The following is a 13,401-nucleotide window of genomic DNA, read 5'->3' as shown; positions in this document are numbered from 1 at the left end:
ACTTTGGCTTCTGCCGCATACTTATTATATTATTGCATTCAATATACGTTCAGCACATTTTTAAAATTTTTATTTATTTAAAAGATTTTAACTCATTTTTTTGCTATAGTTGATTTTTTCATTTTTTTAATTAAATTTTTTATTGACATATAGTTGATTTACAATGTTCTGTTAGTCTCTGCTGTACAGCAAAGTGAGTCAGTTACACATACACATATATCCACTCTTTTTTAGATTCTATTCCCATATAGGTCATTACAGAGTATTGGATAGAGTTCCCTGTGCTATACAGTAGGTTCTTATTAGTTATCTGTTTTATATTTAGTAATGTGTATATGTCAATCCCTATCTCCCAATTTATACTTCTCTCCCCTTTCCCCCTTGGTAACCGTAGTTTGTTTTCTACATCTGTGACTCAATTTCTGTTTTATAAATAGGTTCATTTATACCATGATTTTAGATTCCACGTATAAGCTGTATCATGTGATATGTGTCTTTCTCTGTCTGACTTACTTCACTCTGTTTGACAACCTCTAGGTCCATCCATGTCGCTGCAAATGGCATTATTTCATTCTTTTTTATGGGTGATATTCCATTGTATATACGTACCCCATCTTCTTTATCTATTCCTCCACTGATGGACATTTAGGTTGCTTCCATGTCCTGGCTAGTGCTGCAATGAACATTGGGGTGCATATGTCCTTCTGAATTACGGTTTTCTCAGGGTATATGCCCAGTAGTGGGATTGCTGGGTCTTATGGTAGCTCTATTTTTAGTTTTTTAAAAGAAAACCATCAACAAAACAAAAAGAAAACCCACAGGATGGGAGAAAATAATTACAAATGAAGCAACTGACAAGGGATTAATCTCCAAAATATACAAACAGCTCATGCAGCTCAGTATTAAAAAAACAAACAACCCAATCAAAAAATGGGTAGAAGATCTAAATAGACATTTCTCCAAAGAAGACATCCAGATGGCCAAGAGGCACATGAAAAGATGCTCAACATCACTAATTATTAGAGAAGTGCAAATCAAAACTACAATGAGGTATCACCTCACACTGGCCATCATCAAAACGTCTACAAACAATAAATGCTGGAGAGGGTGTGGAGAAAAAGGAGCTCTCCTACACTGTTGGTGGGAATGTAAATTGGTACAGCCACTATGGAGAACAGTATGGAGATTCCTTAAAAAGCATTCAACACATTTTTATACATCCCATTTTCCTTCAGGTACTTATCCAGGCCATAGGTGTTTATATGTGTAGTTGGAAAAAAAAAATAGTATGTGCCTTCAAAGAGACTCAAATTTAAACCTTGCAGATGACTATATTCTAAGTGAAGAAACAAATATAAAAATACTACAATAATTTATGTGACTTATCATAGTGAAGATATATACAGAATGCAATAGGAACTTAGTGTGTCCAAGTAGCTCTGAGGGAGTCAGAGCAGGCTTCAGAGAGTGACTGATGCTTGAGATGACTCTTAAAAGATAAAATTTGAGTGTATCAAGTGGATAGAGTAGTGCATTCTGGGGAGAGAGATGGACACTTGTGGAGTTACAGCCTAAAATGATTCTTCAGCATTCCCAGTGATTGTGTCAACACCTATTTTCCTGTATTATGTCTCTTTAAGATAGCTAGAATGGTTTATGTTTCTTGAAAATGAAACTTAATCTAATATTCCAGACCCAGCACATGTTATCCATAGATTTAGAGGTATGATATAATCAGAGAATGACATGGAGTTATTGATAATTAGAAGACAAGGCCACATGAAGAAGCAGAAGTAGCCCTTTGAATATGATGTAAAATCGTGAAGGAACGTGTACACTAAGAATGAAAACTTAGACTTTATAGTAGGTGATAGAATGTCATTGGTGCAAGTCAAACATTTCAGTAACATACACAAAGATGCATTTAAGAATAAGACTTTGGAAGTGGCACTGTAGATTTTCTGAAGAGATAGAAACCTAGAAATCTGGTATGAAGGCCAGCTATCATAACTATTCTGAAACAGGAAATGAAAATAAGCTCAAAATGGTTAAAGGCCTAAATGTAAGACCAGAAACCATGAAACTCCTAGAGGAGAACATAGGCAGAACACACTTTGATATAAATTGTAGGAATATTTTCTTTGACCTATCTCCTAAAGCAAAGGAAAAAACAAGCAAAAATAAACAAATGGGACCTAATTAAACTTAAAAGCTTTTGCACAGCAAGGAAACGTTCGACAAAACAAAAAGTTAGCCTACTAAATGGGAGAAAATATTTGCAAGTGATATGACCAATAAGGGGTTAAAATCTAAAATATACAAATGACTCATACAACTCAACATCAAGGAAAAAAAAAAAAAAGCCCAATTAAAAAAATGGGCAGAAGACCTGAACAGACATTTTTCCAAAGAGAAAATGCAGATGGCCAACAGGCACATGAGAAGACGATCAACATTACTAATCATCAGGAAAATGCAAATCAAACCACAATGAGTTATCACCTCACACCTGTCAGAATGGCCATCATCAAAAAGAACACAAATAACAAATGTTGTTGAGGATGTGGAGCAAAGGGAGCTCTCCTACAATGCTGGTGGGAATGTAAACTGGTGTAGTCATTGTAGAAAAACAGTATGGAGGTTTCTCAAAAATCTAAAAATAGGACTACCATATGACCCAGCAATTTCACACCTGGGTATATATCCAACAAAACAAAAACACTAATTCAAAAAGATGCACCTCAATGTTCATAGCAGCATTATTTACAATTGCCAAGATATGGCAGCAACCTAAGTGTCCATCAACAGATGAATGGATAAAGAAGATGTGGTACATTTACAAAATGGAATACGACTCAGCCATAAAAAATGATATTTTTCCATTTGCAACAACTTGGGTGGACTTGGAGGGTATTACGCTAAGTGAAATAAGTCAGACAGAGAAAGACAAATACTGTATGATATCACTTATATGGAGAACCTAAAAAATACAACAAACTAGTGAATATAGCAAAGAAGAAGCAGACTCACAGAGAACAAACTAGTGGTTATCAGTGGGGAAAGGGGCAATATAGGGATTAAGAGGTACAAACTATTACGTGTAAAATAAGCTACAAGGATATGTTTTACAACACAGGGAATATAGCCAATATTTTATAATAACTATATATGGATTATAACCTTTAAAAATTGTGAATCACTATATTTTACACCTGCAAATCATATAATACTATAGATCAATATACTTCAATTTTTTAAAAAAATTAAGATGGTCTGAATGATGGCACCAATGATTAGAGTAGAGAGGAGAAGGCTTTTGAGACATACATGACAATTAGAGTAAACAAGATGAAGTGAATATGAGTGATGAGGAAGAGGTGTATCTCTAAAGAACACTTCCACTTTCCTTCCTGGCCTGGTGAGAGTGGAAATGGTACACTTTATCTAGGTTAGAGGAAGGCAGTGGTGATTTGCCAGGAAGGACAGAGGAAGTAGTGGGTTATGGGTGTGCAACTGGGGAAGATAATGATGAGTTCAGGTTTGATAATGATTCAGTATTGATTCATGTTTTCTCTCTTACCCATGATTCATCTCAATTTTTTCTGGTCTCTCCAGTAAAGAAAAACAATGGTTCTGCCTAGGGGCAGGACAGGAATAAAGACGCAGACGTAGAGAATAGACTTGAGGACACGGGGAGGGGGAAAGGTAAGCTGGGACGAAGTGAGAGAGTAGCATGGACTTATATATACTACCAAATGTAAAACAGATAGCTAGTGGGAAGCAGCCGCATAGCACAGGGAGATCAGCTCGGTGCTCTGTGACCACCAAGAAGGGGTGGGATAGGGACGATGGGAGGGAGGGAGACGCAAAAGGGAAGAGATATGGGGATATATGTATATGTATAGCTGATTCACTTTGTTATACAGCAGAAACTAACACACCATCGTAAAGCAATTATACTCCAATAAAGATGTTAAAAAAAAAAAAAAAGAAAAACAGTGGTTCTGTTCTTCAAAAAAGACATGATTTTCTTAACAACAACAACAAAAAAGGCAAATTCACAAGGACTTTAATGTCTATGTTTTAGGTGTTCAGATAAGGAGTCACTTTCCTCACCATCTGTTTCACCTGCTATCCGCATGGAATATGCTGTTCTCCATTTCAGCTACAAAGTTGCAAACACTATTTTCACAGGGGACTCTGGAACTGATGTCAGGTCTTACTGAGATTTTTACACTATGGTTCACCCTCCAAATGGAAGTAAAAGTTTTGAGGGCTATTGAACAGTAAATGTTCCCCATGTATCACATTACAAAACACAGACCTGTGTGAAAGAATCTGATGTCAACTTGCTGTGACAATGCAGTGTTCAATTGCCCAAAGAATGTCAAATTCTACACCTATAGTAAGATTTTCTAGTGCTTACACAATGAACTACATAAAACAGGCAGTGACAGACACTGTTGAAATGTTTTTTAAGGATATATTTAACTCAGCTTTTGAGATATGTTCGTCATCTTTTTCCAACAGTCTTGACTTCTTTGGTTTTATGTTACATTCAGACATATTTAAGGGTAACTATGAGATGTTTCAAAGTAAAAGAATGTCATGGAAAAAAATACAGGGTCTTTCTTTACGAATATAATCAAGCATCCATAAATCACGTGCCCATTCTATACATAAAGAATAATAAGGGGTGCTGTTAAATTTCCACTTTAGAGCACAAGGCATATTAAATTAAGAGAGATATGGAGTTCAATTTTTGCTCTGAATGTTTTTTTTTCTTTTGCCTCTCTATCAATTCATGACTTCACTTTAAAAAGCTTCACCTTGTGATTATAGCATCTTGGTCTGAAGTGCCTTCACTAATGCAGAATTCAACTTCAACACAAATATGCCAGATGCTTAGAAAGATTTTTTTAGCCCGGAGATTATCAGAGAAATGAGGTCAGTCTAAAAGGGAAGATAAAATTCAATCAGTGTTCAACCAAACATGTGAAAGCAATTATGGGTAGAGGGCATCACGGAAATGAATGTTATAGCAGAAGAAAGGTTATAGGACCAGAAAGGAAAAATCAGCTTAAAATATGGAACCAAGGATGGCCATTAAAGAATGTGTGATTTGGATAAAATGTTTATATTATTTCTTCCATCCCTTTTATGTTATGTTGAAATTGTGCTGAGAAAGTATGCATTATTTTGCTAACTCAGACTATTAAAATATCATTTTACTCCAAAAACATTTCCGTAATCTGAAAGGTTATTAGAAGACATAATATAAAATCTTAAGTATCACAGCCTAGTGGGAGCTAAGTTAGTGTGTGTGTTTAATTAGAATATTTTAAAGTAACCAATAGTTATTATAACAGGTAACTGTCTTAATTTACCTCATGATTATATTAGTATGGACAATGTCAAAGATACATGTTAATTGCTACATACATGTTAGCTTAGTTTTCATTATCAGAAATAATTTAACAAATGTCAGAATGCTTTTCTTCCTTTCCCATGAAGTAATGAAGACAATAAAGTGAAAGATATGTTAAATTTATTCAATTATAAATGTTTTTTGCCATAAAAGATAGGTTTGAAAAGTTTGTATTTTTTTTCTAATACATATACTTTATCTTGAAGGACAAAACAGACCTTTTTATTGAATTGTAAAATAAATGGAACCAGGAATCACACATTAATGAAGAGGATTTGCTAAATTTTCAGGTCATAGATAATGGTCCATAAACTATTTCATGTCTTAGAGTAGATGAAAAGTAAAGCCTATGAAGAGGCCATTAAAGGCCTTTTAAAACATTTTAAAAACTTTTTTTCTTGAAGGAATATACAAACACAGAAGTCCACAAATCAGATGTGTACAGCCTGATTATCACAAATGAACACAACTGTGTAATCACCACAAAAGTTAGAAATGGAACATTACCAGTAGCTCCCTAAAATTCCCCTTTCCAATGTCTGTCCTTCTGTCCTACTCAAGGTAATCACTTTTCTGACTTCTCACACCATGTATTAGATTAAATATCTTTGCCTTTTGTAAACATGGAACTATACCATCTATTTTTTTTTTTTTTTTTTGTCTCACTGCCTTTTTACTGGCTTGTATTTACTTCTGGAATGAGTCCAAGTTGCTGTATGTAGCAGCAATTTGTTCATTTTGTTGATGCATATTAATCCTTTGACTATATAAAGATTTATATACTTATTTTTTGATGGACATATAGAATTCTGTGGACTGAAGGATGCCCCCTTCCCATCATATATTGAAGCTCTAACCCTTCAGTGTGACTGTTTCTGAAGGTAGGATCTGTAGGAGGTAATTAAGGTTACATGAAGTCATTAAGGGTAGCACCCTAATCTGATGGGACTGTTGCCTTATAAGAGGAGGAGATCTCTGTCTCTGTCTCTGTCTCTCACTCTCTCTGCCAAGTGAGGGCACAGCAAGAAAAGAGCCATCTGCAAGCCAGGAAGAGAAGTCTCACCAGAAACCAAACCCTGCCAGTACATTGATCCTGGACTATCCAGCCTCAAGAACTCTGAGAAAATAAATTTCCATTGTTTAGGCTACCCAGTCTGTGTCATTTTGCTACGGCAACATGAACAAACTAAAACAGACATGCAGGTTGTTTCTAATTTGAGGCTATTCAAAACAATAATTTCATGGGAATTCTTGTACATTCTTGTGCTTTGGCACACGTATGCATACATTTGTTATGTATTTTTCAGAGGGTATGTGTATGCTCAGATTTAATAGATAAATTAAAAGATTATATTTTTAAACTCCCAGCATCAGTGTATGACTGTTAACAGTTCCAGTTGATTTACATTTTAATTACAACTTGCTACTGGCAATCTCTTTAGTTTTAACTGTTTCGGTTTGTATTTCCTGGTGTCTCCAGTGACTTATAGAGTGGAACACTTTTTCATGATTATTGGCTATTTTGGATATCATTTTATGTGAGGAATCTCTTCAGTCATGTAACATTTATTTTTTTCTACTGGATTGTCTTTCTCTAAATAATTTATAGTAGTTGTTAATATTATTTTTATTTCTTGGCAAATGATATATTTTCCTAAAAGTCTTCTGATATAACTTCATATATTTTAAAGTAATGGCTCTTTAAAGTAAGTACTAGTAGCTCCTAGTATTTCCTTTTATGTCAAGTGATGGCATAAAAAATAATTTATGTGTTCATTTGAGAAACTGCAAAGGCCAACGGTACCCTTAAAGTGGAGAAATTTTTCTTTATTTAGCAAAATGTCTAATGTGTAAAATGTCTAATGTGTAACCTGTGTGCTAAGCATCACAGTTTTCCCACCTGTGTGTAGATACACATCTGATATTTTATAAAAGGAGACGTCCTTTCCCAGGACTCATTTATTTCCACTTCTGCAGTCATTGTTGCCAAAGACTTATCCTGAAATGCTTAGTAAGAGTCTCTTTTACTGGCATGACAGTTATCAACTATTTGAGAGAGAGAGATAAGGTCCTAAATGAGTTCTCTTCTATACATTTTATAATGAAATGGGACTAGGATATGACATTTTCTCTAGTAAAGTTTATTAACATATCAGAATTTAAGTCTGGAACCTTAAGTCCTAAGTTGAGCATTGGGAAGTGCTTTTGCTTTTACTTTTGTGTGTGTGTGTGAAAAAAAGGAAACTCCACTCTCAGGAAGAATAGACAGATAGTTTATTCAGTGCCAAGCTTACGTGGGTTTTAGCTATATGACTCAATCAAAGCCTTGCCATAATCATTACAGATGCTTCTGAAAATAGGACCTATTTTCGCTGAGCTCTCACTTTGAAAGATAAGATTATGGATAGAGAAATATGCAGAAGTTTCAAAATTATATGAATTATTGCTGTAGGCTGGAATTGAAAGTGACAAAAGATTTTCCTGGTTTTAGCCTGAAGGCTGGAATTTACAAAAATTTTAAACACTGCAGAATTCTTTTGAAGGCACTTCTATCTGACGAACTTACAATCAACAGAAAGCTCTTTAATTGTTTTCTTCCTAAAATAGTTAATAACAGTGTAACATACTTTGTAAGGTTGACAGTTGGATTGAGGACAAAGGAAATGATTTCACTCTTCCTCATTTCAAAGAGTCTGTTGAGATTGCTGGTATTTCTTGACCCAAGATAAGTCAATTTCTGACTGTAGAAACTGTGAGAGATCTAATTTTGTTTACCAAAATTTACCTTTGAGAATCAGTGTTTTGCACTAATTACAAACAAAACAGAAAGCTGAAATGACTGAATTTCAAGTGATTATTATTCGTAATGCCTAGTCAAAGACCCCATCATAATTTAGCTGCAAATTCCATCCAAATTATGGAAATTAAATTCATTTTTAACCGAAGACAATCTTACTTTTGTGTTCCAGCGAAAGTTTTATTGATTTTTTCATGAATGATCTAATAAGTTATTCATGAAAAAGTGACAGAGTCTTCATAAAGCTTACTTTATATTAGAAAAAAATAATTTCTTTATACAACAAAATAAATTGCATGATAGTAGGCCTATATGTTTACATGTAAGTGGTGTAGATGGGAAAGTCCATTACATTGATGATGTTAGATGAACCTAATAAAAGAGTATTAGAGATCTGTAGAGTGAAGGAAGAATAATTTTACTTTTTACGTGGAAAAATTTAGACTACTGATAACTTTTCAGACACATTATTGCACAGGGTTTTTAGGATTCTGTAAGACAATCTTATAAAAGATACTGCCTTATAAGTAGGCTCTTTGGTATTTTACTACTGGAAAAATAATGGATGAAATTTAGAAGGACTGTCTAATCTTGAGTTATGATACTAGAGCAAATGGTATCACTTAATGTGGACTTCAGATATCACTTTTTTATAGGAAATGTTATAAGAAAAAAATATGTACATATACTTAGCAAATCCTGAGTGAGTAAGAAAGTATACATATAGTCCAACTGAATTGCTATTGGGATTTTAAAATATTTTAGGCACAAGGTCAAAGCTATGAGTCCAGAATTCATTCCTGCCAAGAGAATACCTATTCCCTGTTCCCTTTATCAGGATGGATGGCAGTTTTGAAAACTGTACCCACAGGATGCAATCATATTCCAAAGTATCGATTGTTTCCTGCCCCGTTGTTTTATGAGAGCGCCTATCACTACATGGAGATAGAAAGATGACTTAAGAAGGGAACACAGGGTAGGAGAATGCTATTTTGAAACTTTAGCCCTCATGATGAAGGAGCATCGCCATGTAAGATGACCCCTATCATATTCACAAAAATGTTTTTAGAAGTTGGAAGAAACTACTTCAAAGGCACTGTGTTGAGTATATGTCAAAGAATTACATGATACATCTTTTTTTTTTAACATCTTTATTGGAGTATAATTGCTTTAAAATCTTGTGTTAGTTTTTGCTGTATAACAAAGTGAATCAGCTATATGTATACATATATCCCCATATCCCTCCCTCTTCAGCCTCCCTCCCACCCTCCCTATCCCACTCCTCTAGGTGGTCACAAAGCACCGAGCTGATGTCCCCGTGTGATGCACCTGCTTCCCACTAGCTATCTATTTTATATTTGGTACTGTCTATATGTCAATGCTACTCTCTCACTTAGTCCCAGCTTACCCTTCCCCCTCCCCATGTCCTCAAGTCCATTCTCTACGTCTGCATCTTTTTTCCCTGTCCTGCCCCTAGGTTCTTCAGAACCATTTTTTTTCTAGATTCCATACATACGTGTGTTAGCATATGGTATCTGTTTTTCTCTTTCTGACTTACTTCACTCTGTATAACAGACTCTAGGTCCATCCACCTCACTACAAATAACTCAATTTCGTTTCTTTTTATGGCTGAGTAATAGTCCATTGTATATATGTGCCACCTCTTCTTTATCCATTCATCTGTCAATGGACACTTAGGTTGCTTCCATGTCCTGGCTATTGTAAATAGTGCTGCAATGAACATTGTGGTACATGACTCTTTTTGAATTATGGTTTTCTCAGGTCATATGCCCAGTAGTGGGCTTGCTGAGTCATATGGTAGTTCTATTTTTAGATTTTTAAGGAACTTCCATACTGTTCTCCATAGTGGCTGTATCAATTTACATTCCCACTAACAGTGCAAGAGGATTCCCTTTTCTCCACACCCTCTCCAGCATTTGTTGTTTGTAGATTTTCTGATGATGCCCATTCTAACCCGTGTGAGGTGATACCTCATTGTAGTTTTGACTTGTGTTTCTCTAATGATTAGTGATGTTGATCATCCTTTAATGTGTTTGTTGGCAATCTGTATGTCTTTGGAGAAATGTCTATATGGTTTTCTACCCATGTTTGGATTAGGTTGTTTTTTTGATATTGAGCTGCATGAGCTGCTTGCGTATTTTGGAGATTAATCCTTTGTCAGTTGCTTCATTTGCAAATATCTTCTCGCATTCTGAGGGTTCTCTTTTCATCTTGTTTATGGTTTCCTTTGCTGTGCAAAAGCTTTTACGTTTCATTAGGTCCCATATTTTTATTTTTGTTTTTATTTCCATTTCTCTAGGAGGTGGGTCAAAAAGGATCTTGCTGTGATTTATGTCATAGAGTGTTCTTTATATGTTTTCTTCTAAGAGTTCTATAGTGTCTGGCCTTACATTTAGGTCTTTAATTCATTTTGAGTTTATTTTTGTGTATGGTGTTAGGGAGTGTTCTAATTTCATTGTTTTACATGTAGCTGTCCATTTTTCCCAGCACCACTTACTGAAGAGGCTGTCTTTTCTCCATTGTATATTCTTGCCTCCTTTATCAAAGATAAGGTGACCATATGTGCATGGGTTTATCTCTGAGGTTTCTATCCTGTTCCATTGATCTATATTTCTGTTTTTGTGCCAGTACCATACTGTCTTGATTACTGTAGCTTTGTAGTATACTCTGAAGTCTGGGAGCCTGATTCCTCCAGCTCTGTTTTACTTTCTCAAGATTGCTTTGGCTATTCGGGGTCTTTTGTGTTTCCATACAAATTGTGAAAGTTTTTGTTCTAGTTCTGTGAAAAGTGCCATTGATTGATAGTGACTGCCTTGAATCTGTAGATTGCTTTGGGTAGTATAGTCATTTTCACAATGTTGATTCTTCCAATCCAAGAACATGGTATATCTCTCCATCTGTCTGTATCATCTTTAATTTCTTTCATCAGTGTCTTATAGTTTTCTGCAAACAGGTCTTTTGTCTCCTTAGGGAGGTTTATTCCTGGGTGTTTTATTCTTTTGGTTGCAATGGTAAATGGGAGTGTTTCCTTAATTTCTCTTTCTGATTTTTCATCATTAGTGTATAGGAATGCAAGAGATTTCTGTGCATTAATTTTGAATCCTGATATTTTACCAAATTCACTGATTAGCTCTAGTAGTTTTCTGGTAGCATCTTTAAGAGTCTCTATGTATAGTATCATGTCATCTGCAAACAGTGACAGTTTTACTTCTTTTCTGATTTGGATTACTTTTCTCTCTTTTTCTCCTCTGATTGCCGTGGCTAGAACTTCCAAAACTATGTTGAATAATAGTGGTGAGAGTGGGCAACCTTGTCTTGTTCCTGACCTTAGTGGAAATGGTTTCAGTTTTCCTCCATTGAGAACGATGTTGGCTGTGGGTTTGTCATATATGGCCTTTATTATGTTGAGGTAATTCCCTCTATGCCTCCTTTCTGGAGGGTTTTTATCATAAATGGGTGTTGAATTTTGTCAAAAGCTCTTTCTGAATCTATTGACATTATCATATGGTTTTTATCCTTCAGTTTGTTAATATGGTGTATCACATTCATTGATTTGCATATACAGAAGAATCCTTTCATTCCTGGGATAAACCTCACTTGACCATGGTGTATGATACTTTTAATGTGCTGTTGGATTATGTTTGCTTGTATTTGTTCAGAATTTTTACATCTATGTTCATCAGTGATATTGGTCTGTAGTTTTCTTTTTTTGTGACATCTTTGTCTGGTTTTGGTATTAGGGTGATGGCGGCCTCGTAGAATGAGTTTGGGAGTGTTCCTCCCTCTGCTATATTTTGGAAGAGTTTGAGAAGGATAGGTGTTAGCTCTTCTCTAAATGTTTGATAGAATTCGCCTGTGAAGCCATCTGGTCCTGGGCTTTTGTTTTTTGGAAGATTTTTAATCACAGTCTCAATTTCAGTGCTTGTGATTCATCTGTTTATATTTTCTGTTTCTTCCTGGTTCATTCTTGGAAGGTTGTGCTTTTCTAAGAATTTGTCCATTTATTCCAGGTTGTCCATTTTATTGGCATAGAGTTGCTTGTAGTAAACCCTCATGATTCTTTGTATTTCTGCAGGGTCAGTTGTTACTTCTCCTTTTTCATTTCTAATTCTGTTGATTTGAGTCTTCTTCCTTTTTTTCTTGTTGAGTCTCACTAGTGGTTTATCAATTGTACCTTCTCAAAGAACCAGCTTTTAGTTTTATTGATCTTTGCTCTTGTTTCCTTCATTTCTTTTTCATTTATTTCTAACCTGATTTTTATGATTTCTTTCCTTCTGCTAACTTTGGGGTTTTTTTTTTTGTTTTTCTTTCTCTAATTGCTATAGGTGTAAGGTTAAGTTGTTTATTTGAGCTGTTTCTTGTTTCTTGAGGTAGGATTATATTGTTATTAACTCCCCTCTTAGAACAGCTATTACTGCATCGCATAGGTTTAGGGTTGTTGTGTTTTCATTGTCATTTGTTTCTAGGTATTTTTTGATTTCCCCTTTGATTTCTTCAGTGATCTCTTGGTTATTTAGTAGTGTATTGTTTAGCCTCCATGTGTTTGTAATTTTACAATTTTTTTCCTGTAATTTATATCTACTCTCATAGTGTTGTGGTTGGAAAAGATACTTGATACGATTTCAATTTTCTTAAATTTACCAAGGCTTGATTTGTGACCCAAGATATGATCTATCCTGGAGAATGTTCCATGAGCACTTGAGAGGAAAGTGTTTTCTGTTGTTTTTGGATGGAATGTCCTATTACCAATTAAGTCCATCTGGTCTAATGTGTCATTTAAAGCTTGTGTTTCCTTACTTATTTTCATTTTGGATGATCTGTCCATTGGTGAAAGTGAGGTGTTAAAGTTCTCTACTATTATTGTGTTATTGTTGATTTCCCCTTTTATGGCTGTTAGCATTTGCCTTATATATCGAGGTGCTCTGATATTGGGTGCATAAATATTTACAATTGTTATATCTTCCTCTTGGATTGATCCCTTGATCATTATGTAGTTTCTTTCCCTGTGTCTTGTAATTGTCTTTATTTTTAAGTCTATTTTATCTGATATGAGTAATGCTACTCCAGCTTTCTTTTGATTTACATTTGCATGGAATATCTTTTTCCATCCCCTCACTTTCAGTCTGTATGTGTCCTTAGGTCTGAAGTGGGTCTC

Source organism: Eschrichtius robustus, chromosome 13 (assembly GCF_028021215.1).
Source record: "Eschrichtius robustus isolate mEscRob2 chromosome 13, mEscRob2.pri, whole genome shotgun sequence".
Lineage (NCBI taxonomy): Eukaryota > Metazoa > Chordata > Mammalia > Artiodactyla > Eschrichtiidae > Eschrichtius > Eschrichtius robustus.
Note: the sequence above shows the minus strand (reverse complement) of the source record.